Source organism: Seriola aureovittata, chromosome 1 (genome assembly GCF_021018895.1).
Source record: "Seriola aureovittata isolate HTS-2021-v1 ecotype China chromosome 1, ASM2101889v1, whole genome shotgun sequence".
Taxonomy (NCBI): Eukaryota; Metazoa; Chordata; class Actinopteri; order Carangiformes; family Carangidae; genus Seriola; species Seriola aureovittata.
In genome coordinates this window covers 21,154,681-21,172,742 of record NC_079364.1, presented here as the reverse complement: position 1 = coordinate 21,172,742, position 18,062 = coordinate 21,154,681, and the positions used below count along the sequence as shown (strand labels likewise).

Sequence of the window (18,062 nt, the reverse complement as noted above, 5' to 3'; positions counted from 1 at the left end):
ATGAGCAAATTAGTGCATATTCAATGTAGGTAATCAAGTAGCTGCTTGAAGACTTTTTTATGTTGCTTCAATCATTCTAAGAATTAATAAATAAGAATGAATTTAGCTATACATATTTCAAAGCATGAGTTTTAGTAGTTAACATTTTTGGAAATTAGGCTACAATAAATTAAGTCATAGCCCAAAATTACACATTTGTCTCAGAGAACTTCACAGTCTGTAAAAGATATCCTTGATTCATATAAGGAAACCTCAGCATAAAAAAACCCTAAATGAGCTGTCTTCTCTGAGGAAAAACACTGTAAAAGTAACACAAACCACAAACATAAATGTGTGCAAATGCAAAGGTGTAGCACTTTATTCTGTGATTCAGTTCAGTCGAGTGAATTCAAATGTTTTGACACCTAACCTCACACCACTTGTACACCTAGACACTAGTCATTTATAGACATTCTGTCGCCCTCTACTGGACTAAAAGTGGCTTTACAGTGTACAAGCAGAGAGGAGAGGGAATGCCAATTATCATTTATCACATGGTAATCTCTAAAAAAATATCATCCTCACATATTGTTTGTGAGTAATTAAACTGTTAGAACTCCCAACACTGCTACCATATTTATGCTAATACAGCTGCTGAACATTTAACATTGTTTGAAATTTGTGATGACTTTAGATCACTTTATATAGAATACATGATTTTATTATTTTAATGTCTCAACTGGCCAACAAAAATACAGCCACTAAACTTTGAAACAACTATACCACAAAGTTTGTGGTATAGCCTGTATTAATCAAATATAAACCAAATGTTATAAATTTTTCCATAAAATTGGTCAGAAATGGTGTTAATGCAATAATATTTCACACAAACTATCTTGTAATGTTTTTACTGGATTGTTTTCTTGACTTTTTAAAGTTAAGATATATGAGATGACTGTAACTTTTCATTCCCGGCCAAATGGCAAACCTGATTCTACTGAGAGTAAAAAAGAAGACTGTTCACCATATGACCCCTCTCTTTGTTTCCACCAGCATGGGCAAAATTATGAATATGTGACAAGAGTAGCTCAGAGACGTCCTGCAGAGAGAACCCACCTACACAGCAGTGCACATGTTCATTTCTCACCCAGCACCACCCCTCTCTCTCACAGGCAATCTGTCATGCTGATGGGACAAGAGAGAACCCCCCCACCCCAACACCCCCCCACCCCCACCCCACGCTAAATGTCGCTATGGCTGCAACAGACCAACAGATAGACAGGTGAGTACGTAAGGGGCATTATAGCATTAATACCCTAGTTTTTCATGGCATGTTGGTAGAGATGAATGGATAACAGGTGTTTTTTTCTTCTCCTTACATCAATGTATACTGTAGTGCAATAACAGTCCTCTCGTCACTCTGCTGAGTAATCTTTTAGGGCACAAATATAATATTTTGGATCTGTAGATTTAACTCATGAAATTAACTATTTTAAGTCACAAGGCCAAAAAACACAGAGTAAGGACTGCAGAGGCAACAAACCTAATTATGGCTGGGTTTACATAACTTGTGTACATCTGTGATAAGTAGTAGTAGTAGTAGTGTGAAACATTAAAGTTGAAGGTAAAATATGAATAATTTACCAATGCTAAACTATTAAATTGCACATCAAGAATACATAAATGAATAAAATAGAATAAGTAGAAAGACTATGCTTTCTTCATGTGACAGATTTATTTGCAATGATTTAGATCATACCTGGTATCAGAGGACTTTCTCTAATGAGACTATTGTGCAGGCAGATGACAACAAAGACAAACCTAAATCAGTTTTTGGATTAAAACTTTTGAAACATTTATTTATAATTTGATATAACAGATGAGCAGAACTGGAGGCCAAATTAGATGCCCACATCTAAATCAAATCCAGCAGCAGCTAAAATGGTTCATCCATCTGCTAAAATACTAATGCCATTAAATTTACAATTAATTTGTTAATTTATTGGTTATTCAGGCTTTTAAGACTTCTATTCTAAAGTTATATCAAAATTATAAAATGCAGAGGATATTTGTAAAAGGCATAACTGTGGTCCTCCCTCCTAATTACAGCTTACATTTTGTCACTGGGAATCTCATACTTCATCCTTTGCGCTGCCCCAACTGGGCAGTGCCAATCTGTACAGTGGCATAGCCATGCCACGCCAACACAACATCCCCTGATGGGAGAACAGGTGTTGGACAGGGTCCAGTGGAGCAGTGCGGAGCGGGCTGCCATGATATATCAGATGAATCGGCCAGCACCGACTCCTCTGGCCCGAGGGAGGGGGACCCAGCCATTTATTAAGCGTGTGTGTGCGTGCATGGGCATGTTTGTGTGTGTGTGAGAGCAGAGGTTCTGTGAGGGCAGGGGCAGTATAACAATGAGCCCCAACAAAACTGATTGGGACCCAAAGACCCAACAGGGAGGTGGGCTAATCTGGGAAATCCCTGAACAAAAACTGTATATGTTTGCTTGAAGCAATTCTAATTCTCAATCCACAAAGGGGAAAACTGTTTTGACATTTAGGGCATAATGTGAGATTAAATAGATGTTTAGATTAAATAAGAACAAATCATCTCATGAAACAATATAGACAGTTTATCCGTATCTAGCCAAATGTCTGTGTTTTTTTTGTTTTGTATTGTTTTCTTTTTCTTTTTTTTCTATACATATTATTTGCAATTTTTGAGGGGCCTTAAAACAGGTCCAGGTCTCTTTCTTGACTCAGGCCTGGTTTAGTGGGTTTTTTAGATCTGTTTTCAAAGTCCCTTTACTGCTAATTTTACAGCCAAAATGACACTCGATGTGATGATTTGCTAAGTCGCTGTGGAGCCATATTGGCCTAGGCAAGGCTTGTAGTTCCTGTTAATGGGTTGAATATAATATTTTATGTCCCGTTGCTATAGCCACGGTGCTTAACTTGTGATGTAAAAATAGTCAGGCCCATTCATTTTAGTATAAATACTTCACTTCGCTTCAAGACACAGACTGAGCTGTATGTAAAACATGTCTATTTGAATGTGCCCCGGCAGAGGGAAAAGGTATTGCTATTTTACACATAATGACGGCCCAGGTCGTTTGGCTGAGAATAATGGTGGTTTCTCTGTAAAGCATATCACTCTCATTAGATTTTAACACACTAGTTGTGCCTAACTGGAGATGCACTTGTCTGGACACACACACACACACACACACACACACACACACACACACACACACACACACACACACACACACACACACACACACACACACACACACACACACACACACACACACACACACACACATATATCCATCTCCAAAGTCATTAAATCCTTTTGAAAAGAGGCCTCATTTGAGAGAGGCAATAAAATTTTTAATCATTTTATTACCAAAAGAGTATTTAACAAGTGGGTAATGAAACGCCAAAGGCAGGTTAGCTGAGTTTAACCTTCAGAGAGGAAGCCATGTATCACATGCTGCCCCGAGGCATGGTGGGACAGAAATGTCATCCTCCATTATCCACCATACCTGAAGTGTGGCGTTGCGCGGCTGGCAGGCAGGCGTCTCGCTCTGCAAGGCGAGGCTGACGGGAAATTAGGGGGAATTCAATTAATGGACGTTTTTTACGCACCAGGGAGAGGGCACAGCTGCACACACACCTTAATGCGTGATGCACATACAACGTAACAAATGTAACACACTTGTGAATGCACACGCGCGTGCGTTAATGTCCTGAACATCTCACACTGTGAGCGGCTACTGACGGGACAGGAGAGCAGGAAGAACACATGTTCTTTCCCCCGTTTTATGATCGCTTTGTCTTTCTTTGGCTCTCTTCACTGTTTCCCTGTTTTTACACCTCTGCGACTTAACTTTCCATCTTCCTCACTCCTCTGGTAGAGAGTTGGTTCTGTTTAATCTCCTTCTCTCTCTGTCTCTCTCTCCCTGTGGTGATAGCAGAGCGGAGTCGCTCCACTGCTTTCCCTCAGCGGGTCAGTTAAGGAGAAATTGAGGCAGAGGGGGACACTCTCAGTCTGTCACCATAAAAGAACCATACCTACCTACCTACCTGCCTGCCAACTGCTCATATAATATACCGTTAAACTGCCCTGCAGTCTAAGTACAAGTATGGCTGTGTGTGCATGTACATTTGTATGAATGTGTGCATGTGAGAGAGAGTGACAAAAAAGGGAGGGAATGCATCACACAGTATATGTACCTGTTAGAGAAAAAAAAAAAAAGTAGTATTTCCAGAAAAGCAATTGTCAAGTCCTTAAGGGAGGGAAAATACAGCAGCCACCTCTGGTAGCACCAAATACAGGTCCATACATTACATTTTGCAATTTCTTTGACACTCAGGAATAATTTATGGATGATAACAAAAATACTCTATTTTCAATAACAAGCTTCTGCAATACTTAGAGGGACTGGTCCCCAAAGTTAATTGAAAAGTGTCCTGGCTCTCATTTGCATAAGAAACACATTTAAAGGTGAAAAATTATAAATAAATATGCGGCCACCTGTGAAATATGGCTTTTGGCCTGCTGGTCATTTATAACTTTGCCTTTAATTACGTGACAGGCTGGGGTTCTGCAGCTGTAATGAGAGGCTGGAGTGATGGAGAGGAGTGTGTGAGAGACAGAGGGCTATAGGTCATTTAGTGTATGAACAGACAAACATGCGTGCAGATGCACACAGATGGACAGACACACATGCAGGTAGAAAGATCTTGCAAATATATGGACACACCACACTATCTCTCTCACACACACACATGGATTTAAACACACACACACACACATACACACACACATAAGTGACATACATCCACATGGTGATACACACAGATTAACCAGTGAAAAACCCACAAAAAATAAAGACAGAAACATATGAGAGATTACATTTTAAAATTGGAGAGGTTCTATGGGTGATCTTATAATCAAAATCATTACGGTAACACAACGTATTACCTTTTAATACCCAGTCATCTGTTAGAGTGTAGATGCCATCCTGTCCTCCATCCTGATGTTCAACGTGCACCTCCTTCATGTTGAATCTCTTTGCCTGGACATCCAGATAAGCAGAATTTAAACTGACTGCTAAGTTCTTGCTGGTTTTATTTTTCCTGGTGAGTTCATCCAATCAAAGAGGAGAATATGTGATTCAAACAGTGACCTCTGTGATGTGAATGAACAGTTAGATTTTGGATATTTTTTGGCCTTCACATCATCTTAATCTAAATCCACGTGTAAACAATCGGACAAATCATAAACATTTTATTATTATTGTCATTGTGCATTATTATTATTATTTATTCATGCCTGGTTTTAAATATTTTAGCATCACAAAAACTTTAAGGCAAAGAAAAAGCAGACTTTCAACAGAAGGAAAACAGAAAAAGAAAAAAAGAAACAACACCTCAGTGCCACGCTCATTCTTCTTCCCAGTATTATTTTTTATATAATTATTATTTTGATTTTATTCATTATATATTGCACTTTATCAGTGTTTTCCCCTTGGCTGGCTATATTTTTTTTTAACAAAATGCTTTGCAAATTCTCTGGAATTTGAATTTGCTTTGTTCCGGCTCCTCAAGAAAACTTCAGATTTTATTCACATGTTCTGGATGTGTTGTATTTGTAGACACCATTAAATTTGAGACAGACAACCAGACATGTTAAAAGACAGACATATTGGTCGTTTAAGTGACAGACAGAAGACAGGCTATGACAAAAGTCAGGCAGAGAGACAGACAGGTAACATTACAGAACATCAGACAGATAGTTAGACAAAAGACTGGGTGGTGGATATGCTGCGTGTGGCACTTCTGCCTCGGTCTCTCCTCCCTCCCTCCCTCTCTTTTATGCATAAAGAAAACAGCTTGCATTGCCCTGCAGGTACTACCAGAGCGCTGTGCCGCCACGCACCGCTTTCACTTTCACCTTCACTCCTTCTCTGCGGTCACTTCCCAGTAGAGCTTGCGTCGCAGCAGCGGCACTTCCTGGGGTGTTCTTTCTCTCTCTCTCCTCATCTAATTTTTTTTAACCCTATTTCTCCATCTCTGAATAGCAGAAGGGAGGGAGGGAGGGAGGCAGGCATAAGCATGCCCTGGCGCAGCCCAGTAAGTCCTATTATAAGTAGAAGAAGGCGATATTTCACCATTTCACCCCCCAGAAATATTACAAGATAGACAAGCAAGCTGGGGCTAATCCCTGGGATGAAATTAGCAGCAGAGGGGTTAGCGGCAGGCTGGAAGGATGATAGAAAGTGGGGTTGAGGTGGGTAGCTGAGCCCAGCTAGAGGCAACTCGTCCACAGGGATAATTACAAGATGCTCCCGGGATCTGTCTGTCTGTCTGTCGGATGTGCTGGGCTGGCCTTCATTTTTGATGGCTCTATTTTCAACAAGGGGGACTGGTTCTCACCCTCGATCTTTGTGTGTGTGTGTGTGTGTGTGTGTGTGTGAGTGTGTGTGCGTGTGAGTGTGTTGCCCTTTCTTTCTGTGTCTCCAGTGCTTCAGATACATAGTAAAAGCTATTAAAATTGAAATTGTTCTAGGGGCAGTGAGCGAATGGGGGAGAGAAGCGACACACTCAACCCCCATGACAGCCTGTTTAATAATGGGCGGAGTGTGTGTGTGTGTCGGTGGGGGAAGTAAGTCTATGACCCAACTGGCAGGCCTGGTGTGAATATTTCCGCTTATTCCAAGCTAAACTTATACTGTTTTAGGAATACGCCATTGATAGATCTCACCAAGTTTCACCTTAATATTATTCAAAATTATAAACTTTAAAATCACTCTTTCTATTTAAGCCTTTAAAAAAAATCATGTAAACATGTAAGATTTCTGTTTGTGGAGGGGTCACACAGACAAACTAATTCTGCTGAGTACGCATGATAGTTTTTGTCCAGTTACTGTATCCGGCTGTGTATCTGTCTCTGTATAAGTGTTTCATTTTACTTTTATTTTCCAGAGTAAATACTCAAATTATATAGAATACAAATAAAGTCTGAATTACAGCAGAAACAGTGACAGATTACAGCGTTATTGTAATTTCCCTACATTAAAGGTAGAAGTGAATAAGTCTCCCTCCCTCTCTCTGGTCAGTGGTAGGAGGTGAGCGCAGCAGCAGAAAGCTTTGACCAACACACTGACCTCTCTCTAGGGAAACAATGACTTTGAGAATGCAGGAACACACATACATGCACACACGCACACACACACATGAAATGAAGAATGGAATGGGCAAACTCATTCATCACTTTAACAAATATAACAGGCCATTGTAGAAGCTCGCAAAATAGAAGACAAAAGCTAAAGCAGTTGCACTTAGGGCAATGGCTGCATTCATTCAGCCACATAATATGATGTACCCTCTGCGTACAACACACACACACACACACACACACACACACACACACACACACACACACACACACACACACACACACACACACACACACACACACACACACACACACACACAATCCATATTCACATGCGTTTTAGTGCCACAAATTTTCCACAAGTTTAAAATGATTAAAAAAACTTTTCATGGAAACTTTAAAAGCAGTTTCTAATAAAACTGTATCGACATCAATAGACCTGGTTTGCCCTTGTGGCTATTGTGACAGCCAGTAGCATAAGGTAAAAAGAATCAGTCAGAAGCATGTAAATCAGGAAGCTTATAAGGTCAGTGTTTTTTTTTTCCCCCAGCTGATATATTCCTGTAAAGACATGTGGATGTAACCGCAACACATATCAAAGTCAGTGACTTCATATCATACTAACATACTTCAGACATTAGTTTTATTCTTTCAGCAACACAACTTTACTAGCAGGAACCCATTCAATGCAAAACAGTATGTTTTATTGAGCGCAATTCCACAGAGATTATAGTCTTCTTTAATGTATTGAATTTTAATTACTTGAATTTTAATTGACACTAATCAAACACCACAGTCATTACCTCCCCTTGAATGTGTTGCTGAGTCCACAAATGTTTGTCTCTTCTGAACCCAGCAAATGGGAGTTGGAGATTTAAGTTGCAGCTGAGGTGTTCCTTGTGGGACATGTAGATGGCGCTCTATACCAGGAAATGGCACCGGACTTTGATGGAATGTGGACCATAGCGCAGAATAAATGTGTGTGTGTGTGTGTTGTGTGTGTGTGTGTGTGTGTGTGTGTGTGTGTGAGAGAGAGAGAGAGAGAAAGCGAGAGGGAGAAAAAGAAAAATAGAGCAAGAAAGATAGAATGTGTGTGTGAGTGAGTGTGTGTGTGTGTGTGTGTGTGTAAGAGAGAGACAGAACGAGGGAAAGAGAGAAATAGAGAGAGAGAGCAAGAGGTGTACAGTACCTGATGCTACAGAATAGTCTAATGACCGTCCTTCTTTGTCTTTGAGCTGGCAGACAGAGTCATCCAGCACATTCAGCACCAGAATAGCTACAGAAGAACTACGCATAAAGTGAAGTTATAAACAAAAAAGAGCACACTAGATCATCGAGACAGGCAGGGCCAGGATGACATTTTCCTTCTGATAAGTGCAACCTCTCACATAATTCACAAATTCATCCGAATGCTTGGTGTGGTAACTCCTGTGGGTTCAGTTAGTTTGGAAAGATATTGTTTTGCTCCTAAACTTCTATGTGATGCTGTAACAGGTTTACACCTTTAATCATGCAAAACAGGCCTAAATGTACAGGAAATTATAAAAGAAAAAGAAAATGCACCTACTGAGAATTCAGTGGTAAAATTAAAGTTTAAAATTAAACAGCTGATGTCAGGCTTTTTAATGATATTGAAATTACATCATTGTGTCATTTCCATGATGTGAATCACTATTCAGTAATTATGGAGTAAGTAGACAGTAATAAAATATAAAAAATGGTAGATTATGAGTTGTTCTACAGAAACTAGTAATATGGGAAAAATAAGGTGTATTTATCTCACAGTGTCACCACATCTAACAGTGTGATTAGTAAATTCAGTCAAGGTCAGGTGAATAATTGGCCTGGTAGTAGTAAGCAGCTGTGTCACATTTTGTTACATGTAATTAGGTTGTAATTACACTGCAATTATAGAAAAAAGAAAGCAGTTAAATAATTGCTGAAAACAATATGAGGACTAAAGTGATTTGTCACGTTTAGTCACATGAAATGCATTTGATTTCATGACAAACATTTTATTTTTCAGGAGCAATTACACATCAAAAGGCATATCACAAGCTACTTCCTCTGTATAATAATGCATACATTTGAAAAAAAAGATCATTTAAATAATTTAATGACTGCCGCTGTCTGTGATCTGCTGAGTGACATAAATGTCATATTGTTTTTATCCATCTGTTGAATGAAGACATTTCAGGGTAAAATCTGTTTATTATTGTATTAGTGGCAATAACATTCATTCGACTGGGATTCCACTCTAAAAATAGAAATACAGATGTGACCAAATAACACACCAGTGCTGCAATCTTATCAACGACCTGCATGTTACAGAAGCATGCATGTTCAAACGCCTTGTTAAAAAAAAAAAGCAAAAAAAAAAGCGAATAATTAAAAATAAAAAGACATAGAAAAACTAGGAGTGTATACTAACAGATTTTCTGCCATAGCTACATCTTTATTACTAACTTAAAAATGCATTTAAAAAAAATAAATCATGTAAATCACTGCAAGTATTATTCAAGCGCATTCTAAACAAGTATTTCTGGTTTATATATTTTTATATTTTAGCTGACACTGCCTTTAGTGAATCTCATTTACATCACATGATTAAATGTCTGGCTGATAATCCATGCACAGATCATATGAAAAAATATTCAAATGCTGGGCTGAAGCTCAATCAAACTGACTTTTTAAAATTCCTCACCATTTGGTTTGAATAAAATATACATATGCAGAAATTATGAATGTCAGATATTTTGTCTTTTAAGTACTTAGTCACTGATTAAAAATTGCAGAACACTTTTGGACCATATGCTGTGTTATTGCCGACTGTACAGTTAGAATTTAATAGGAATGCAGATGCACGATCACATATGTCCTACCCTGCACTGAGTATACAAAAAGGTGCCCTTGACAATGACTCAGCCTTTCTGTATTGATGCTTTCTATCCTTATTTAATTTGACTTTTCTGATATTTATTCTTTGTGCTGAACCAGTTTAGATGTAGAAGGAGGTGAGGTTCCAGAAATGCAGAATGGTAAAAGACAAACTTGTTTTCTCTTCCATTATCTTATAAAATGTGTGATTTAAAAGTATTAAAAATAATGTGCTAAAAAAGGGCCACTTCTTGTTCAAACAATTATAGAAAACCAATTCAGACTTCATTAATATTTTTGTTACACTTTATATAACACGGCTGCTTCTACCTGTGATGTTGTGTGCGTCCACTCAAAAATATAATGTATTCAGAGGTATCCTGTAATGTAACTTATTTCATTTGCTGCCTCCAGGGAAAGGCTAATTATAAAATGACACCCATGGGAACCAGTGGGGGTCCAGTGTCTTGCTCAAGGACACAGGGAAAATTCTTGCTGACATGGGGACACCCAATCCCCATGCCTCCCTGAATTTTAAACTTTTTTTTCAACATTGTGTAAAATATAAAACCCCCAACATACACAACAAGGTCTTTTAAATGTAATTCTACTTACGTCATATTTGGAGATAATTTAAACTGTGAAGCTTTGTTGCAGTGATTGTGTCAAAAGGATGTTTATGTCAATCCTTTAAAATGTGCTATGTTTTTAAATTTTTTTTAATCCTAATCAAATAACATTCATGCACATGCCAACAATAATATGTTATAATTTTAAATTCCTTCATCTTGTTTATAGTTCAAACAGGCTTTCACTTGACCATCATCACCTTCATATCCCCTCAAGGTGTCTCTCACATATAAGGACACACACACACACACACACACACACACACACACACACACACACACTCTACTGGCTCTCACCATTTTACTGTTCTGCATGTCCCACTCAGCAGTGTATGAAGATAAAGACAGCGCCCTTGACAAAGACACCCCAGTGTTGTGAGTCTGCTTTCTTTTTTCTTTCAACTTTCCTGATTAGATTCTTTGTTCAGTGCTGCTTTTGGAAAACTACGAGTCTGTTCTTAGGCGATGTCATGACATATGGACTTGTCAAATGTCATGTCTTTTTCTACTTGTTTAAATATAAACTGAAAGCCTATTATTTATTTTCAGTATTACAATAAATGTCAAATATTAATTACATCACTATAATTAGGACTATAACTTTTATTATTATTATTTTTATTATTATTATTAGTAATTGTATTGAGTGTATCTCACAAAAACTGTGGTAGTTATTTTTTTTATAATTATTTGGATCACATAATACATTAATTTGTATTAATTGTGCTGTTTTAAGGAGCTTTTCTTTTCTTTATGTAGTATTGGTTGGATAATGGAACAAATTTTGTCAGTATTACAGTTATATGATTTAAAAAATGTTTTTATGTTTTTACTGGGGTCTCTCTCTCTCTCTACACACACAGACACACACACACACACACACACACACACACACACACACACACAGACACACACACACACATATATATATATATATATACATATATATTCTGTACATCTTGAGAATACTTGAACATAGGCACACATACTCTCTCTCTCTCTCTCTCTTCCCCTCTGTCTCAATGCTCTGACTTTGTTGTGTGCGTAATAGTTCCTAACGGTTACAACTAATGAATTGACCAGCCTCGGGGAGGTATATATAAACCTATTAGCTTTAATAAAGTCTGAAGGTATAAAATGACTCTCTGAGGTATTTCACTATACACTTAGTACTCTCCCCAACCTAATAATACCAGCTTCTCTTCAAAGTACATTGTCGCGCTCTTTGATTGCATTCTGGGGGTCTGTCTGCACAATTATTTTCAATTTAACCACTTAGAGGACAGTGGAGAGAGAGAAAGGGTGAGTGTGTGGGAGAGATATGTTTTCTTCATGTAACCTCTGAGTCAATTAATAAATGGAGAGAGATGGAGGCAGAATCAGAGATGAAAAATAAAACAAAGGCAAGGAAATGGACAGTAAGAGAGGAAGGAGACAGACAGGAAGACAAAAAGGGGCAAACTAGCTAGACAGAGATGAGGAGATATGACTTCCCTCCAGTTAGCTCTGTTTGTGTATGTGTGCTCATTTGGTTGCCTCCTAATCCCTGATTCAATTTCTAGCCTTTAAGCATGACGAATTACCTTCCTGTCCTCACCTAATGCTTTTAACACATCCCTATAAGGGGCCTTAATCAGGTGAGATGGGCCCCAGTGTTGCTGGCTGTACACACACACACACTAAGTCACAACATAGAGTGTGTAAATATACAAATTAATGTGCACACATTTATACAAGAACACATACACACACTTATACACACAAAACGCATAGGCTGATTAGCCTAGCCACGGCGCTAGCCACTGCGGATAAGCCACCAGGTGGATAATGTGCTGCTTTAGCGCCTTAATTACGCCATAATCTGTTCAGTGCCTCAACCCCCTGCACAGAAGGACAGAGGGGGGTGGGGGTGGTAGGTGAGTGGGACTGAGAGATGGGACAAGAGAAGAGCGGGTGGAGGGAGAGAAGGAGCAGATTTAGGAGAAAGAGAGGAAAAGAAGCCCGGAGGCACTCTGCTTCTTAATCTATACTTCCTTCCTCATCTCATCTCATCTCATCTCATCAACTCTTTCATCCAGCTGTCTTCTGGTTGCTTGTATTGTTTCCTTTATGCCTTCCTTCCTTTCCTTCTTTGCTTCCTATCCTCCTAAATTACTTCATTCACCCCCCCCAGACACACTTTCTTAACCAGTTTTGTTGCTTAACACACCACAGCACTCCCGAGTTAGTCTCTATAGTCTCACTCTCCTTCTGTTTCTTCTGTGTCTTGAAGCCCCCACCGACCTGCCCCCCTCCCATGGCTGTTCTCTCTCTATCCACCTCTCTCCTTTAGTTGCTGTGTGTCTCAGTATCTCGGGTCCTCCTGTACCCTGTACCTGTCACTGTGCGCAGCCCTTTGACAAATCACATGAAGGGCAGACTGAGTTTTGTAGGACGAGACAAAGCTTAAACATATGGCTGCCGTGTCCCCAGGTGCTCCGCCGTGTGCTTTAGCAAGTCCCTGGGAGTCCTTATATATAACATTAGCTACCTGTCTGTCTACCAGGCTAGCTTCATTTCTGTCTGTCTGTTTTTGTCTGTGTGTCTGTCTGTTGGAAACGTGGAATCTATGAGTTATACAAATATTTTTCTCCAACCTTTTGTGTCTGCCAATTGACTTTGTCATTGGTTTTCAACACTTAAAGGTGGTAAATTAATTTATAGAACATTTACATTACATTATAAAAGTAGGTGATATATTCTTTGATCTCTCCTTTTAACTGCTTGTCAGTCAAAATGTCTGTCAGTCCAGCAAACACAACACATATATAGCTGATTTTGTTGAAATACATCTTAATGAAGTAAAAATAGTATCATACTCCATGCTTACATACTTACATCTGTAATTGTATATTTGTAGCTGACACTGTGGAACGGTTTCACAGAAATATGTTGTGAATGAAGAGACACTAACGCAGGGTTAATCAGGCCAAGAGCTCAACCTGTTATTATACGGCGTTATACATAAGAATCCACTTAAAGCAGTGCACAGAGGGGTGCACACATTTGAAACTAAATGGATGAGATGTTGGATTTTTATTTTACCTTATTTTACATCATTCACTGTAGAGATCCATCCAAAACTTTTTTTTTGTGTGTTAGCCATTGATTGCCATATTTTCATATCCAAACACAACGGAGAGATGCATTTGGGAATATTCAGCTAAATCAACAATGATTCTGTCCAACATGCAAGTGACGGCAGGTTTGTTATTTACAGATGACGCCAAATATCAAAGGGGTGTTTTGGATTTTTGAGCAATGAAACTGAATCATTTGCCATGCATCAGTCAATCCTGAGAAAATTCTGTTGAATTCACATTTTTAATTTGATACCTAAAATTTGGAAAACATGACTCTGACTGAAAATCACCGGGTCAGATGTGTATGACCCCGTGATACTGTTTTTATCATTGCCTGCTAGTTACTGTTCCTTTTGAAGTAAACACACACTAGCAAATCACATCAGTTTTCCCCACTAATGAAGATGAAGTGAGATATGAGTGTTTTCTCATCGCGCTCGATACCAATTAAGTGCCCCATTTAATGCCAATTAGCCAATGAACCTCAATTTGTGTCATGTTATTTATTCTTTTGAATTTTTCTTTCTTCCCGTAATATTAGTCAACACAGGAGAAGAACTATCATTTATTCACTCAACACTCATCTACAAAGATGCTTTATACAGCGACACAAACACATTATAACAGTAGACACACATGTAACATGTACTGTAGGTTCCGTACTCAAATCACTGTGAAAGGTTTACCACAACACACACACAGACTTCAGCTTCTACTTTAAAGCTCCACTTATCAATATTTCTATGCTACACTACCAATGGATCAAATTATTACGTTTGATGTGAGAGGCATCACTGGTAGTGACGAACTCATAGAGAATTATCACCCAACTGTACAACTAACTGTATTTTACTGTAACATAAAGACCATTTTGCAATAATATCCTCCGGTTATCAATTCCACACAGTTTCTTGGCACTAACTGTGCTGATAGCTTAAGTTTTCTCTTTGATACTTTCTTTTTGATGCCTCTGCTATTTTTCAGCTACATGAAGGAAGACGACAGATGAGGGACAAAAAGAGAAAAGGGGCTTGGGCGAGACTGAAACAAGGACACAAGGATAGATAGATAGATAGATAGATAGATAGATAGATAGATAGATAGATAGATAGATAGATAGATTTTAGAGTGAGAAAGTTAGGTGGCAAAAGGAGTGAGAGAGGAGAGAAAGACAATGTTTGCAAATGTCCTACAAAGTTTTGAAGTCCTCTCCTTTTTCAAACTTTACATGTATTTGCTGGCACGCAGAATAATTTTGCTCGTCTCCGGGGCAATGGCCTCAGGGGCAGGCAGACCCCCATGGGGGACAGATGTCAGGCAGTTGTGTACTGTATGTGTGTGTGTGAGTGCGTGCGTGTGTGTGTGTGTGTGTGTGTGTGTGAGGGAGAGTGTGTGTGTGTATGTGTGTGTGTCAGTGAGTAATGGCGCTATCAACTGGCCTCCACGATCCATCATGCGCGTCCCTGGCCTAGCACCTCTAGGGCTGCGGTACACATGCACACGCGCACATTCAAATGAGCGCACACACACACATACACTTAAATATGCACAAAAGTACATGCCTACACAAGCAGATGTAGTTAAGCATGAAAACACTGAACAAACCAATCAAATGTTGCAGCACTCCCAGTTTGTTTCTCCCTTCAAACAGACACAGAGTAAACAGTACACACTACTGTATACACAGTCTCTCTCACGCACTGCTTCTACCACTATTTACAATAAGACTGCTGTTAAATTAGAAAGAAAGTTTCACAATGGCTTTTGAAAAGTTTGGTTTTGTGCTTTTCATGGCCACACACATAGCTGCTGCAAAAAAACTGCATCTCAGTAGAGGGCAAACATTTCAAGAGGTTGTACAGATTTCAATCAGCCATCCCAGACACTCACTGCTTCAAAGGCACTGCTACTAAAAACTCAATTAAACACTAATCATGAACGCTGTTGTATTGTTTGGTTTAAAAAAAAAAAAAAAAAAAAAAAAATTAAATTCTCACTACCATACATCACCCTCCACTTCCTGCTATTTCCTCTCAGTTCATTTATTTTTTAGTTTCTTTTGTTTCCCTTCTTTCCCTCTCTCTTTCTCTTTTTGTCCCGCCAGTTCATCCGTCGTCTTCCTTCATGTAGCTGAAAATCTTTCTGAACAAATCGCTGTGTTCAGTTATTATCGCAACGGGGGAGGGTGGTGTTATAATTAACAAAACAATAAAAGTTTATTAATGAACATTAAAATGCAAAATAGCAGGAAGAAAAGATGGTGGATGCTATCAATCTAAAGGAAGTGACTCCCCCTCTTTTTTGAGTCTTAATTAGCCGTCCGCTCATTAATGAAGAGTGTGTTTGTGTGTGTGGGTGCAGGGGAGGTTACAAAAGGACTTTAATTGATCAGTGGCCCCTAAATGGGCTATCAGCAAGTTGGAGACAAAAAAAATGTAATTTATAGAATAGTGTCGGTTTTATTTCCACACCAACTAATTATGAAAGCCAACCAGTGCAGATTGTACTTGGTTGAAGGCCTCGTCCAATCAGCTGGCAACACTGGGAACAAAACAGTCCCCTACCACACGGAAACCATAGCAGCAATAGAGATGTATTACACTGTGCTGCTGGTTCAACTAAAACTTCAACTAGATGAGGGTCATTATCATGTCAGCCAACACCAGTTAATTCACACAAGAGGAATGGGAATGCAGACTTCAACCAGGAAATCTTATCTTGCGTTATCACTTGCAATACTGCATTTTATTTTTCATCCAGCTGTCCAGATGGTGGGAAATTAGCAGAAATGGCCAACAACGTTGCAGCAGTTTGTGTTCCCTCCGATGTCAATGGAATCTCACATGTTTACTGTAACAGATTGTATGTTACAATATAATAAATTCACACTATAATAAAGTGAAAATGATTCACAGATTAATCACAGCGCTTATAGCTCTGCCACAACATTATGAAAATATTAAGGTCAGTATGCTACAAGTGAAGTTCTTGTCCCATGGTTGAACAGCATTGGAAACCCTGCGGATAGACAAAACTGACACACCCACTTCAGACAGCGACTGGCCACGTGTGCAGGTGAGGAACCAGTCAGGGTTTGAACTTCTCTGTCATGTCACCGAGATGTTTATATGAATCTCATCTAACTTGGTGAGATTGTGAGATACTGAAAACCTCACTACTTTCCCTGTAGATGCTACAATCAACTCCCACAATCCTCTTGGTGCATTTAGAGAAAATTATTTGTTAGCAGCACACACAAGCTTTGGGACTCTTTCAGAATCATGGCATTGCTTCTGTTATATTTGATTTACAGCAGTCAGTGAAAAGAAGCTGAAGAGAGTGAGGGTGGTGTGACAGTTGTGACATTAGTTCAGGGTATGACTAAACCGTCATGCACCTTAAACCAGTGAGACACAAGGCTGCCCTGAGGAAGCTATATTTAACAGTAGACTTTGAACCAATCAGAAGCTGCCTCCCCTCTTCCTCCAATACCTCTCACATGCATACATACACACACATAGGCACACAAATCCACACATTCCTACACCCACACAGACACACCTGAACACATGTACAACCCAGCTCGATTTATAATAGTTGGCATGACCCTGTGCCCCCTCTCAGGGAGGAACTAAGAGAGTTCAAATTGTGGCCTAATTACGCCCCGCTCCACTTCGCTCCCTCCGCCCTGTGTTCTCAGAAAGTAGAGCGCATGGCAGCAGCACACACATAAGCACCAACACGCACACATGTTCTGCTTTCAGAACAGACGGCCTGTTTCAGCAGAACTCCCCTGCTTCTACCACTAGTACACGCACGCACACACACACGTTTACTTTTGTCATTTTTGGAGAAATTACATAGACCTGCATTAATTTCCTGGAGACTAATCCTGACCCTAATCCTAATACTAACCTAAACCTAACCTTAACCATTGACCCAAAAAATCTGCTTTTTCCCAATTTGGGACACAGCTTTTGTCCCCAATTAACTGGTCTTTTGTCCCCAAAAGTGATCTAAGTCAGAGACATTATCATATACACACTACACACCATGTGTGGCACTCTTTATGAATTACACACACTCACACGCACGCACACACGCACACGCACGCACACACACACACACACACACACACACACACTCACACACACACACACACACACACACACACACACACACACTCACACACACTGGGTCAACCTACATTTTTCTCTCAAGGCGACCCAGTCACCGCACTGGGAGTTCACAAAGTGTAAATTCA

At 39.3% G+C, this 18,062-nt stretch overlaps 1 protein-coding gene across 1 annotated transcript in view; it reads right to left on the bottom strand.

Moving 5' to 3' along the window:
* Nucleotides 1-3,419: 3,419 nt before the first annotated feature.
* spata17 (spermatogenesis associated 17) overlaps nucleotides 3,420-18,062 on the bottom strand; it is a 96,649-nt gene continuing 82,006 nt past the window's right edge. The window contains exon 10 of the mRNA XM_056380519.1: nucleotides 3,420-5,068. The gene's annotated coding sequence lies outside the window, so the exon portion shown is untranslated. The remainder of the gene's footprint in view (nucleotides 5,069-18,062) is intronic.